The sequence below is a fragment of the Psammomys obesus genome, unplaced genomic scaffold, assembly GCF_907164565.1.
Source record: "Psammomys obesus unplaced genomic scaffold, mPsaObe1.curated_primary_1811, whole genome shotgun sequence".
NCBI lineage: Eukaryota > Metazoa > Chordata > Mammalia > Rodentia > Muridae > Psammomys > Psammomys obesus.
The window spans coordinates 3,751,647-3,764,607 of NW_026594462.1; the positions used below are offsets into that span (position 1 = coordinate 3,751,647).

General features: G+C 43.1%; 1 protein-coding gene across 1 annotated transcript in view; it reads right to left on the minus strand.

Moving 5' to 3' along the window:
• Nucleotides 1-12,379, minus strand: part of Exoc2 (exocyst complex component 2) — a 166,049-nt gene extending 153,670 nt beyond the window's left edge. The window contains exon 1 of the mRNA XM_055619046.1: nt 12,247-12,379. The gene's annotated coding sequence lies outside the window, so the exon portion shown is untranslated. The remainder of the gene's footprint in view (nt 1-12,246) is intronic.
• Between the last annotated feature and the right edge of the window lie 582 nt (nt 12,380-12,961).

Consider the following 12,961-nt stretch of genomic DNA (forward strand, 5'->3'; position numbering starts at 1 on the left):
CCCCAAAGTATTCTATGATACTGAACTGTCTCACTAGAAGAGTAAAAATTGCAGAGACTAAACAACTGTTCAGAGTTACAGTGGGCATCATATACTCAGTCTCTGTGCCTCAGAAGCCAGAAGCAGGAGGATGTCTCTAGCCTAGATGTTTGGGGCCAGCCAAAAAAAAGTAAAGCTTGTCTCAAGGACATAGCTATTAAGTAGTGGTGTTTTAAATAAAAATGGCCCCATAGGCTCAGAGATTTGAATGTTTAGGAATTAGGGAGTGGTACTTCTTGAGAGGAGTTAGGAAGTGTGACCTTGTTGTAGGAGAGTATGTGTCACAAAGAGTGGGCACTGGGATTTCAAATGCTTATGCTCTTTCTCAGCTGCCTGCCAATCGGGTATAGAAGTCTCAGCTCCTTCTCCAACACCATGCCTGAATACATGCTGCTAGGTTTCTTGCCATGACAATAATGGACTAAGGCTCTGAAACTGTAAGCCAGCCCCATTTAAATACTTTCTTGTATAAAAGTTGCCACAGACATGTTGTCTCTTCATAGCCACAGAACACTAAGACAATTGCACAACTGGGCTTGAAAATTAGTAGTATCCTAGTCTGATTCTCCACTGATCAGCTTATGTTCTAGCACGAAAATCTTGAACATACATAAGAACCTCTAAGCCCCCATCATCCAGCATCCATCTCCTGTTTTAACTATCCCTCCACCTTGACAAACTTTTATGTTGTTTTCTGAATCAGCATGCTAAAACAAACATTTTGCCTCATCTACACATCTCAGTTTGTATCCTTACAGTGGACTGTATATACAGCTCAAATGTAGAATTTTTCTATGTTCTCCCCAAAATTGGCACAATTTGTATGTCAGAATCAGGATCACATTAATACTATCTAAGTTTTTTTTAGAAAATAAAGCAAAAGCTTCCTACCTACAAATATAATATGCTGAATGAACACAGAGAAAGGATGAGGAAGATTCACACCACAGGTCACCGCTAGAGAGGATGAAACTGGAGAAGGGCGGAGGGTCGAGAAGAGATGCTTTGATAACTTTCTACGTGTTCTCCCTGCGGCTGTGAGTGTGGGTACACACTCTTATAAGCATAGGTGGGCCCTGGACAACAGGGTAGAGGCAGCGCTCTGGATGGGACCCAAGGCAGGGAGCAGAGGAACACTGATCATGTGAGGCTGTCCCCTCTGTCACTCTGCCCTACGCTTGTTCTTTCCCCCTGTGAGGTAATACTACAACCTTATCTAAGCAGTGTGGCTAGGACTCTTACAAGCTTTCAACCCGAAAGCAGCAGGAACTTCGAAGATGTTGTGAAATTCTAGCTATGCGAAATCAGGAAACGAGGCCTTTGAGTGAAACATCAGCTAGATGTGTTCTCCTGCAGAGCAGATACCATTCTTTGCCTCTGGACTATGTCCCACATGTTGCATGGGTTTTTATTATTTCATTTTTTTCTTTCATTTGCGTGTAGGGACATGTAATTGGTATGTAGCCATGCATGTGGAGTCAGAGGTCAACTCTGTGGTGACCATTCTCTCTTTCCACTTTGATGTGGATCCTGAGGATCAAACCCAAGATTGCGCAGCAAGCTCCCTTACCCACTGAGTCATCTTGCCACTCCTCTGCCAACACTATGCCCCTGCCCCTCGTGTGTGTGTGTGTGTGTGTGTGTGTGTGTGTGTGTGTGTGTGTGCGCACGCGCAAAGGTCAGAGAACAACTCTGTGGAGTCACTTTTCCCTTCTACTTTTACGTAGGTTAGGTTCTGGGGCTTGCACTCTGATGTCAGGCCTACATGGTAAGTGCCTTTTCCCACTGAGCCATTTTGCCAGGGCTAAACCAGTAAATCTTCGCATAATAACAGTCACCAAAATCTACCACAAAAATTGAGTTTTGCTAATTATATCCTAAACTGGCAATCGATGGATGACCAGTGCTCTTGCTCACCAATACAGAAACATGCCACAAGGAAAAACAAGATGGATCCACTTAACCACCAAGATCTGAGCCAAGCAGTTCCTTCCCTGGGGCATAAAAGGTACAGATATCGACATTTTACTGCTTTAATAGAGAATTACCTGAAGAACCAAAAATTCAAATCTGAGAGGTCTAAAACTTTTTCTTAATTATTTAACTAAAATGAACCCTACCCCTTCATCAATCTTGATATCAAAAACAATTTGTTTTTCTCCAACCTGGTGACACAAACCTATAAACCCAACTACTCAGGAGGCTAAACCAGGAGGGTAAGGGCCACTCAAGGTCTAGCTGGCTATAGAGTGAGTTCCAGACTACCTAACCAACTTACTGCAACCCTGCCTCAAAACAAAGAGTAAAAAGATAGCTGGACACAGCTCAGCAGGAGCCCACTTGCTCCCCCCACCCACAAAAAAGCTATAGTTTGTTTTTTCAAATGTCCATATATGAAAGAGGGAGGGATGGTGCTGACAATATGTAAAATGTAACCTTTCAGTTCTAAATCATGAAAAATCCAAATTCTTAGGTTCGGAAATGAACTTGTCTTCCACAGAAATGTGCTTAAAACACTGTCTGCCACACTCTGAGTTCCATGCTCTGCCTCACCTACCTCTCAGACCCAGCCTGCTCTGAGGACAGCTCCCAGGGGTCCTTTCCTACAGTTCATTCCTGAAGGAGCAGCCCAGAAACAGCTAAAGTAGAAACAGTGGGGTTCAGTCCATCAGGGACCCCCTTTTAGAGTTCCCTATCAGCACCAATAAGCAGTGGAAGGTTTTTAAAGGCCCCTGTACAGCTATAACTGCTGCTGTGGGTGGTGGACAACTATGAGGCAGCATTCCCATGTAAGTGGCATCTGTCACATGTAAGTCTGAGGCCAACATGTTCCCAAATACAAGTTCCATTTTAGTTATCATCATCTGACTTAGGCATCATTTGTAGGTATTTTTTTTCTTTTTACATAAAGAAAATTTTTACTTCTTAGATAAATATCTAGGTCATGACATTTATCTAAGACTAATGACTAATGCTATTCATTTACTTTACCATAATCAACACAAACAGCCCAATTAGCAGAAAGTTCAAACCAAGTAAATTCAAACACACATTGTGTAGAACAGTGGGGCCTACCCGATGGCTCAGCCAGTAAAAGTGTGTGCAGCCCAGCCTGCCTACCAGAGTTTGACCCCTGGGTCTGCCCTACACTTGTTCATTTCTCCTGGGAGGTATGACTATTAAGTTATCTCAGCAGCACGGCTAGGATGGTCATACGAATTCCCATTCCTCCATCCTGCTGGACCCCCAGGGAACAGTGCCTGGACTGTGCAACTCCAAGAACACAGAGCTCTCCGATTGGCTTTTATAAGCTGCTCAGTCACATATGAGCACCAAGGACCTCGAATGGTGGTTGCAGAGAACAGACACCCCTCCAAAGTGTCCTCCTGACTGTGGCACATGAATAAATGTGGAAATACATTTTGAACATTAAGTTGATCAGTGGTAGTTATAGGAATGAAGACTGTTACAGGACTGATGATGAGTGCAGGGATCTCTTCTGAAGTAAAAAAGCTATTCTAGAGTCAGTGGTGATGGCCACCCAACTTTGAGAACATACTAACTGCGCTTCATCATGCTCGTATTAGAGTTACATCATTATCACCACAAATACACAAGTCCAAGAAGAAATATTCACAGAAGAAATGTCAGGATGATAGTATTAAGAGAAAAGAAAAGAAAAAGTTCTAAAGTAGCCAACACTACTACCGACCGAAGTCTTCTGATTCTATGTCTGGAGGCTAAGGAGAGCTATGTCCTCTCTGAAGAACCACAGGAGGAGGAAGGGCAGGCTTTCCCTTATGGGTGCCACTTGAGTTCACATGCTACAACTTAGGGCTAAGGATAGATGGGCTGGATGGGGTGCAGAATACAGAAGACTCTGAAAACACATGCCACTGACCCAGACTTCCCTGTCCTCACTGGACAATTGATGGACAAAGCAATCCCACCCCAGCAAGACTGCCAGGAAGACAGGAAAGAGAAGCTAAACAATGCACAAATCCCAAGGAATGTTAAAAGTCTACAGCTATTTATTTAAATAACAATGCGCTTGAGCACCTCAGCTAAAATGTTCAGAAATAAAACCAAGGAAATATTATTGAGATATTCATAATCCAAGCATTAGGGGAAAAGATACTGCCCTAGTATATACTACGCTATAAAAACAAAGTTTCATTTCTTTCAACTTGTCAGGCATTTTAGATGAAACAAGGCAATATTCCCTGCTGACAAAACAACAGTAAACAGCATGCCAAAATCAATGGGCGTTTCCACAAAAGGTCAAGGAATCAACCATCAGCTTAAATTGGTTTATGTTTTTAAAATGGTTAAACATGGCAGATGTCACCTAACTCCCAGATCCTTTTACTTGACTACAGTCAGATTAATTCAATCCAAATTTTAAATAATAGCTTTCCCAATTTCCAAAAATACACCGACTTGGTCACTATCTTACAGTTTCTGCTTTATTTGTCTAGCTCCATCTCAAAAGAAATGTCTTCAAGGCCATATATCCTGACATCGTGAAAGGAAATAATCAGAGCACTCAGCAGTGCCATTAACATTTCTGAGCCACAGGGGGATTAAACAGGCAGATGCTGAGGAAAGTGCCTGTCTGAGAGGCCGGGGCAGATCAGCCTGCACCGCAGCTGTGAGAGATTGAAGCTGCTAGCAGTGCAGTCAAGCTTAGGAGAAACCCTGAGCACAATTCCGGCATCCGAAATAAATTAAAGTAAACAGTATTGCTCTCTCCCATCCACCCTGTTAGCAGCCTCTCCGCAGAGCTGGAGACCACACACTCGGACCACACAGCGCCAGTCCAGCTCACTCGCACGCAACATCTACAAGCTGTCACTCTGCAGATGGGGGGGAGGAGAAGAAGGGGGTGGGAAGCTAGAGGGCTGAAGGGAGGGGAGGGGAGCAGGAAAGGACATGGAAGAGGTCCCTGCACAGACAGCTGGAGAGTAGAGGCTTTGGGGAAGATGGGGAGGGTGGATTCTGTAGCCCTCCTTGAGAAAACAGTCTGGTCCTGGCCCTGTGCAATCTTGACCTGGACTCCCCCAAACCAATTTAGTAGCTGATGAAGGATTAACAAAGCATCCATTTAACATCAATTAACCTCCTATCCATCACAGGTCAAAAGAGAAAATCACTACTATAAAAGCATTTCATTAAAATAAAGTCAAAAGGCTATCTTTTCTTATAATTTATAGTGTGTAACTGCATTTTCTTTATGGATTTATATTAGACAGGTTATACATTCTCTCTTTTCACCATTAATGACATACATTAAAGGGTTTTTGCAACAGAGATGAGGAAGAGTGTGTGTGTGTGTGTGTGTGTGTGTGTGTGTGTGTGTGTGTGTGTGTATTATATGCCTGTGTACATGTGTGCGTATGTGTGTATAGGTGTACTTGCTCATGGATGCAAGTGTAGAGACTGGAGGTCAGTCAGATACCTTCTATTGCTCTTCATCTTTTCAATTTTCTTTTCTTTCTTTTTTTTTTAAGAATCTCTCTAGCACACTTCTGGAAGAGCTCACCATTCCATTAGGCTGGCTGCTAGCTCCAAAGATCTGCCTGTCCCTAGCCCTCAATCCTGAAATAAGAAATGCCAGGCCATTACATGGGTGATGGAGACCCAAACTCAGGTCCTAGTGTTAACACAGCAAACCACTAAGCCAACGCCTCAGCCTTGAAATCAGAAACTTAATTTCATAATTTTCCCTTATTGTACTAAGGCATAAACTTAATTTTCCAAAATATTTATTAGTAGAAAAAATGAAAGTAAATTACTAGTTCCTTTTATAGAATCTCAGGTTAAAAGTACATTTTAAAATTAACTGGTAGAAAAAATATTAGGAAAAAGTCAGAAAATAAAATTATAACCAAGAAGGTGTTCTAGGATCAAATAAATAAATAAATAACCCTCAGTGAATAATTTTTCCTCAGGCCTCAATGCAAAGCCATAGTTAACAAAAACAAAAACTCAAACCTGAAAGAAGCCAGGGAGTCCACATTGTTCTTCGGTGGGGCCTGCTCAGAGACTCAGGGTCTGAGATAAGCTGCCAAAAGGCGGGCTGAGTGGGTAAGGCTTCTTGCCTGGCCTTCCATGCCCTCTCTTTAGAATTCATTTACTTCTTTACCTCCACAAATGAAATGTAATTGAAATATGTTATCTATGTTTTTTAAGGAAAATATGAGCATTTACATTTTAGTCCATTAGGAAGGAAAATATGGGAGTTAAAAGAATGTAACAATAAATAAATAGCACATAATTTTATCATTTTTCTATTTTATTTCATATCTTTTTGTTTATGAATGAGGAAAAACTGTTACCTCCTACTACAGTTGGACATATGGGATTAGGGGAAGAGAATGCACCTGAGGTCATCAGGAAAAATACTAACCAGATCAAGAAAGCACACAGGCAAAGTCTGACGAGGCCTTCAATGCTCCTCCATAACTCATCTACTACCTAACTCCTGGGTTAGCCAGCTAGCCTCATTAAACAAGCATGAACTCACCGAGAAGAGCTACTCAAAATCGCCCTGGTTCCTGAGGACTAGCATCACAGCTAAGCCATCTTCTTACACGGCACAGCCAAAGCCTGGAGTCTCAAGCAGGCTGATCTTCAACCCACTGGACGATGACAAATTGTCAGCAATGAAATCTCACTAATCACAGAAAGGAACAAGGAATGGTGGCTTCCCATTAAAACCAGCATTACTTGCTCAAAAATATTTTGCATATTGTATCCTGGATATACAACAATCCCTTCTGCTTCAATCCACATGGAACAATAAAAATTAATTCCTTGTATAATAGAAATTGTACTGTTAAGAAAAAAAAGTTCAGGTGTCACTGCTAAAAGACAAATCACCTACAAAAGACTGAAAAGGTCACTAGCAAATAAAAGCACTGATTAGACCACTGAGACAATTTAGGCTACAAAGAAAAAGATCACCCGGAACCTCAACAGGTTGGTTCTCCATATCCCAGAACAGTGAAAGTGCAAAAGTATAGCAGGATTGTGTAAAGGTTTATTATATCAAAACACTCGTTAAGGGCTTGCTGTGTGTCCAGGCATTACAGTGGACAGGAGTAACATTAGAAGGCCAAGACTGCTCATGGCAGTGGGACAGCTTAACAGAAAAGGAATATTGGCAACTATTTTAAAAAATATGAATGGGAAGGGAAGAAGTACAGAAAAAAGAAATAACAAGATTCTGAGATCAAAGGAGGGCTGTATTTCTTCCTGCAGGTGCCTTTCTTGTTGCTGCCTCTAAAGCTACACAAGGAAAGAGCTATTAGGTTAGCAAGACAAGAACGACAGTCAGAGGCACAAACAGATGAGCTTCCCAGCCAAGTACAGAGAGAGATGCATCTCTGTCCAAAATTGAAGAAGAAATTGTCTTGGTACAAGGACTACAAGATGCTACTCAGTTCTATTCTTTCTAGAGCAGGTGGCAAGATTACCTACTAAGAATATATGTGAATGAGTAAGAAATTTGAAAAGCATTTAAAATGTTCCATTTAGTGTTCTGACTCCACTTAATCATAGTGGGAAACTAGGTTCAAGGTCCCAGGCCCTAGGGGAGCTGGGGACTTCCCAATAGCTTAACAGCTTCTCTTGTAAGGAGACAGTTGTCTGAATCCAGCCATCTCAGAGACAAATTGTGGAGACAGTTGTCTGAGTCCAGCCATTTCAAGGACAACTTCTTCATCTTGCCAGAAGGGTCAACTAAGTTCATGTTCCCAGGGCCCAGAACCTACTTCTATCCTGATTGATGGAAACTTCCTTCCTCAATCCCTTATGTCAAAATATAATTGGACAATGCTACAGCCCACCTCACTTTATGGTTTCATCCTTTAAATATGCTGTACAAGGCCCCTTCGGCATCACAATTCGGCTCCCAAGTCTCTTTTGTGGCCCTGATGGATCAAGAACGGCTTGATTACAATAAATTTTTGTCATCTGCACTGACCTGGTGTTTGAGTTATGATGGATTTAAGCTGACTCCAAAACACACTACCCCCTGCCTCCTGCCCTCAACAGCATCTACTTTCTCCCTCTGAACCTTCCAGCGTTTTGCTTCTCTTTGAGCCTCACCATCTTTTAGATAACCACAGCTTTCCAAATAGTCCCTTCATTAAAGTCTCATTTGAACCATCTGGCATAAATTCTGATTCCTGCAGAGCCCCTAACTTACATACACATACATCATGCCACTCACATGGGGCTTCCATTATGATGAAACCACAGCCAAATAACTCAGGCTATTTGTCTGGCTTTCTCGCTCAGTAAAATGATAATATAATGAATGCAATCATGTAACTTTCAAAGTCTCAGAACTTAAAACTGAAAATGACTTGAAGGAAGAAAGGAAGGAAGGAAGGAAGGAAGGAAGGAAGGAAGGAAGGAAGGAAGGAAGGAAGGAAGGAAGGAAGACGGGCTTTAAAGCTTCCAGAGGATGCTGCTAGCAGAGCAAGGTAGCGCCTTCAACACTTTATACAATTCTGAGTGCTTTTTGGATCCACCCGGGCAACCGATTCTCTCATCAATTAAAAATCTAGACTCCTTAGGTCCAGGAGAACAAACTGTACTCAAAAAACACAAAATGAATGTTCTACCTCAGCTGTAGCTGCCACCAACAGTACTGAGTTTAAGAATGTTCAGGAAGCTTTTTCAATGACCAAATGTAATTGTGGGGAGGGGCTGTCTTAACAGGTCAGTTCCAAATGCTATGCCTGAACCAACTGCACTCTGTAACCGGGAGAGCACTTGCTCATGCTTGCTCGCTGGCCACTCAGAGGCAGCCCAAATATACACCTTCCCTGTCTTTTGGGGCTCCTCAGAGCTTTCCCTCTCACTCTATCCCATCCGACCCTTTCTTCCCAAACACCCATTAATACAGTTTGGTTCAAGCTATTTTTTGAAGACAAAAAAAAAAAAAAAAAAAAAGCCCCTTCTGAATCCAGGCTGATGTCACTTTGAATACCCATCTCAAACACTAAAATTGGGAGGTCCAGGGATGACTAGAACCACCACTGGTACTAGGTGAGTTTTCTTGATAACCACAGCCACTAACTCTCCGAAATACGACAAGTGTTAAGTGAGAATGTGATTCACGGGAGTGGAAATTTCGATGTCCAAATATTGAGATAATCTAGTTGGTTACGTTTCTTGCTGTTCGTAGTTGTCTGTTTCATCTACAGAAGTTCTATTTGTTTTTGCTTTGAGATAGTGCAACAGTGTAGCCCAGGCTGATGTCTTACTCGGCATCCTCCTACATCAGCCCGCCCCATCCTGGGGATAGAGGGTTACACCACTGCACATGTCTGGCATATTTTACAGTCTCTGAATACACAGAAAAGGGAAACTAAGACTCAAGGACGCCGAGTACCGCAACACAGCTGTTGTCATGCACGTGGTAGGACGTGGAGAAGTGAATAGTTGCTTTAACTCCTACACCAAAATAACTTTGACTCTAATTTCCACACTGAGACCAAAAGGCCTATGTGCATATTCACAGCTTCTAATGTGTCTACAACTATTTCAAGTTTGCCTGTTTGTGCCAACAGGAATCATTCCTCTAATCGACATAAACATGCTGTAAAGTGTTTTATTATAATGAACAGTCCCTCCAATTCTAGCTCCGAATGCAGTGGGGGGGGGGGGAGCCACAGACACTTCCCTGAGACTGTCTATCAACACTTCCTCACACTGCCTAGTAATGAATGGTATTTCCCACTCCAATCAATCTGACAATCACCTACAACAATCACCTAAAACTCATCTACTAGGTAACTATTTAAAAACATACTATGTGTACCATACAGCAGGTACTACTAGGAACCGGGGCCTCATAAAGGTGAGTAAAGAAAAGCCAGGCATAGTGGTATATGTCCCAGCACCAAGGAAACTGTGGCATGAGGATTACTTGAGCCAAGGAGTTCAAGATCAACCTGAGCACACAGTGAGACCATCTCAAAAGAAAGAGAGGGAGAGAGAGAGAAAGAGAAAGAACCAACCAGAAAATATGTGAAAAGGTAACTGAGAGACAAGTTTATGGCCAGCATTTCCTATGTGGTCAGATCCTGCTGTAGCTACACACTTAGAGATTGTATTTGATACAAAGTCTTTTATCAGAATGCAGATTCTTAAATGGTGGGTGGTAATCCTGTAGGTTATCTAGAGTCATGTAACTGAATGTAGAGGTATCAAAAAGAAGAAAAAAAAGTAAAAAAGAAAAAAGAAAGAAAAGCAAAATGGAAGTTCTCTGAACACACAGGATCAAAAATGAATTCAAAAATCAAACCCATAGTGAATCCAAGATGTTGCTAGCAGTACTCAGTCCAACTTCACTACAGCCTTGGTTCTGAACTTCTGCCATGCCATGAACTACCCAAGAGTATTAAACTGAAACACTTCAATTCAGAGTCAAATTACTGTAGGTTATCGACAGCAGTGCTTTCACTGTATGTTACTATTTGAATATAAACATCCCCTATAGCCTCAAAACCATCTAACACTGGCTTTGGGAGTCTTGAAAGCATTAGGGTGAAGAGCCTTACTGAGAAAGTGAGTCACTAGGGGCGGGGACCTGAGGATCCAGAGCCCAGCCCCACATCCTCACTTCTGTCTGCTTCCTGTTCCACCAGGGGTGAGGTGTCCCAGGGCACCATCCTGCCACTGTCCTGCCTCACCAGCACTGGCTATATAGCTCCAGAGTGAGCCCTTCCTCCCTTAAGCTGCTGAAAAGGTACTTGGTTACAGCAAAGAAAAAAATTTCTCTCTCTCTCTCTCTCTCTCTCTCTCTCTCTCTCTCACACACACACACACACACACACAGTGTTCTGTTCTTGAAGAAGGAAAATGGTTTGATTACAGAAAGCAAAGACTATACATTTCCCTACTGGCATTCTTCAGCATGTATCATCAAACGAGTGGGTCTCTGAATGGTTGTTATGTCAGAATTTTAATCTGAAGAATGGCTGTTTGAGTTACTGACTTGGAAGTACTAAAAAAAAAAAATCACCAGTGAATTTTGCTTGGGAGTATGGACAAATTTCCAACAATTTCCAAAATGTTCCTACTTGCACCTCATCTGTACTCTGTATTTATACGGAACAACGGCCTTAGCATTGACGATTATAAAAAAATGAAAATATCAATCAACTCTAAAAATCATGAAAGATGGCCGGTGTCCTATAGTATCTAGTATTTAACCAAAACTTAATTAATTGTGTAAAAATAAACGAGTCATCCAGCTCCATACCTTCCTCTTTAATAAATGGTAAAAGTATATGTATACAAAAATTGTTTTAAAATAAAATGCTTTGTGATTTATGGTTAATGAATGAATATACACTGTCTACCTATTTCATAAACTTACATAAAGAACCAACAGAAAATAAGGTCATGAAAAGTTTTAAGTGGCAAAAGTTGATGATGCCTCCTACCAGAATACAGCCTTTACAAATGTTTTGCACGTAATCTACATGGTTATGTATCACCCTTTGAAAAGTAATAGTTCAAATGTCTGGTACAGGAAATTAAATAATTGACAAAAAAAAAAAAAAAGGAACTTTCTAATGACTCCAAGAGTTGTTCTCAACAGATGAGAGAACATTTTCCTTAAAAAATCCTAAGTGTCTTCTGAGTCAAACAAGAGAACACTGTATGCAGCGAGATCAGCATCTTTACCTATCACCTTGAGAATCACTGATTTTTTTACACTTAGGTCATCGTTGTTTTCACTTTCAGTTCCCGTCACTGACGGAATCTGTTTCTAAGCCTGGGCCATCACATGCTAAGCTTTATAAACAATAATACTATGTCTTAGTAGAGTGATCCCAGCTGGCGTTAGTTTTGGAGCACAGGGCACCCAAATGGCCTAATGGAGGTGTGGCTGACTTAGAAACAGGCACTTGCTGCTCTCACTAAGCCTGCTCACGGAGAGACCACTCAAGCGCAGCATCCAGGTCGGTACGGAGGGCTTCAGCAGATTAAAAACCGACCCCTCTCCATCTCCAGCACCTCCCGCGGTCGGGCGCCGGGGCGGGCGCGCGGCTGGCGGGAGGCTCGGCCAGCACGCCCGGGGTCCCCTCACCCCGCCTTCCTCGGCCGTCCAGGCCCGACGGCCCCGTGCCGCGCAGCTCCCCACCGGACCCGAGACATCCTCGGCCATGACGCGACACTCACCTCCAGCTTCTGCAGCCGGCGTCAGGTCCCTGCCGACCCACCCCAGCTCCCCGGCTAGGGCAGCTAGCCGTAGGGCCGCACTTCCGCACGCCGGGAGCGCCGAGCGCGTCGATCCGCCGCCTAGCCGAACGCCGAGCCCTGGATGGACCGCCTCTCGCAGACGGAAAGAAGGGCAGAGGGAGGGAGGAGACAGACAAGAAAGAAGTGGAGAGGAAGGGAAGAGAAGGAACAGAACGGGGAAGGAGAGGAGGGTAGAGAGGTGGAAAGAAGAGTAATTGGTGGGAAAAGGAGAAAAAGGAGGGAAGCAGAAAGGAGGAGAGGGAGAAAGTGAAAGGATGGAATTAGGAGAGGAAAAGAGGGGAGGGGTAAAGAGGGTACCGGTGGGTTAGGGTCACAGTAGATGTTGATCAAGGGGCCCCGCAGCGGGTCAGGAGTCAGCTCAACCAGGTGTGGAGGGAAACCTCAATCAAAGGACGGCATCAAGCTAGGAGTAGACAGCGTAAGGAATCCCACAGGTCAGAGGTCTGTGGTTCCAAGGGCAAATTGGCTTGCAAACTCAGAAGACCACAAAATTATAAAAATTCCTTCCGTGTATAGCCCAGAAGTCCTAAGCTTTGAGTGTGCCCTCCTCTGAGCTGGTGTGTGTAGCTCTGGAGATGGCCGGCTGAATAGAAGCAGGCATTCATTCCCCTGTGGCTTCCTCAGCAGCCGGCCA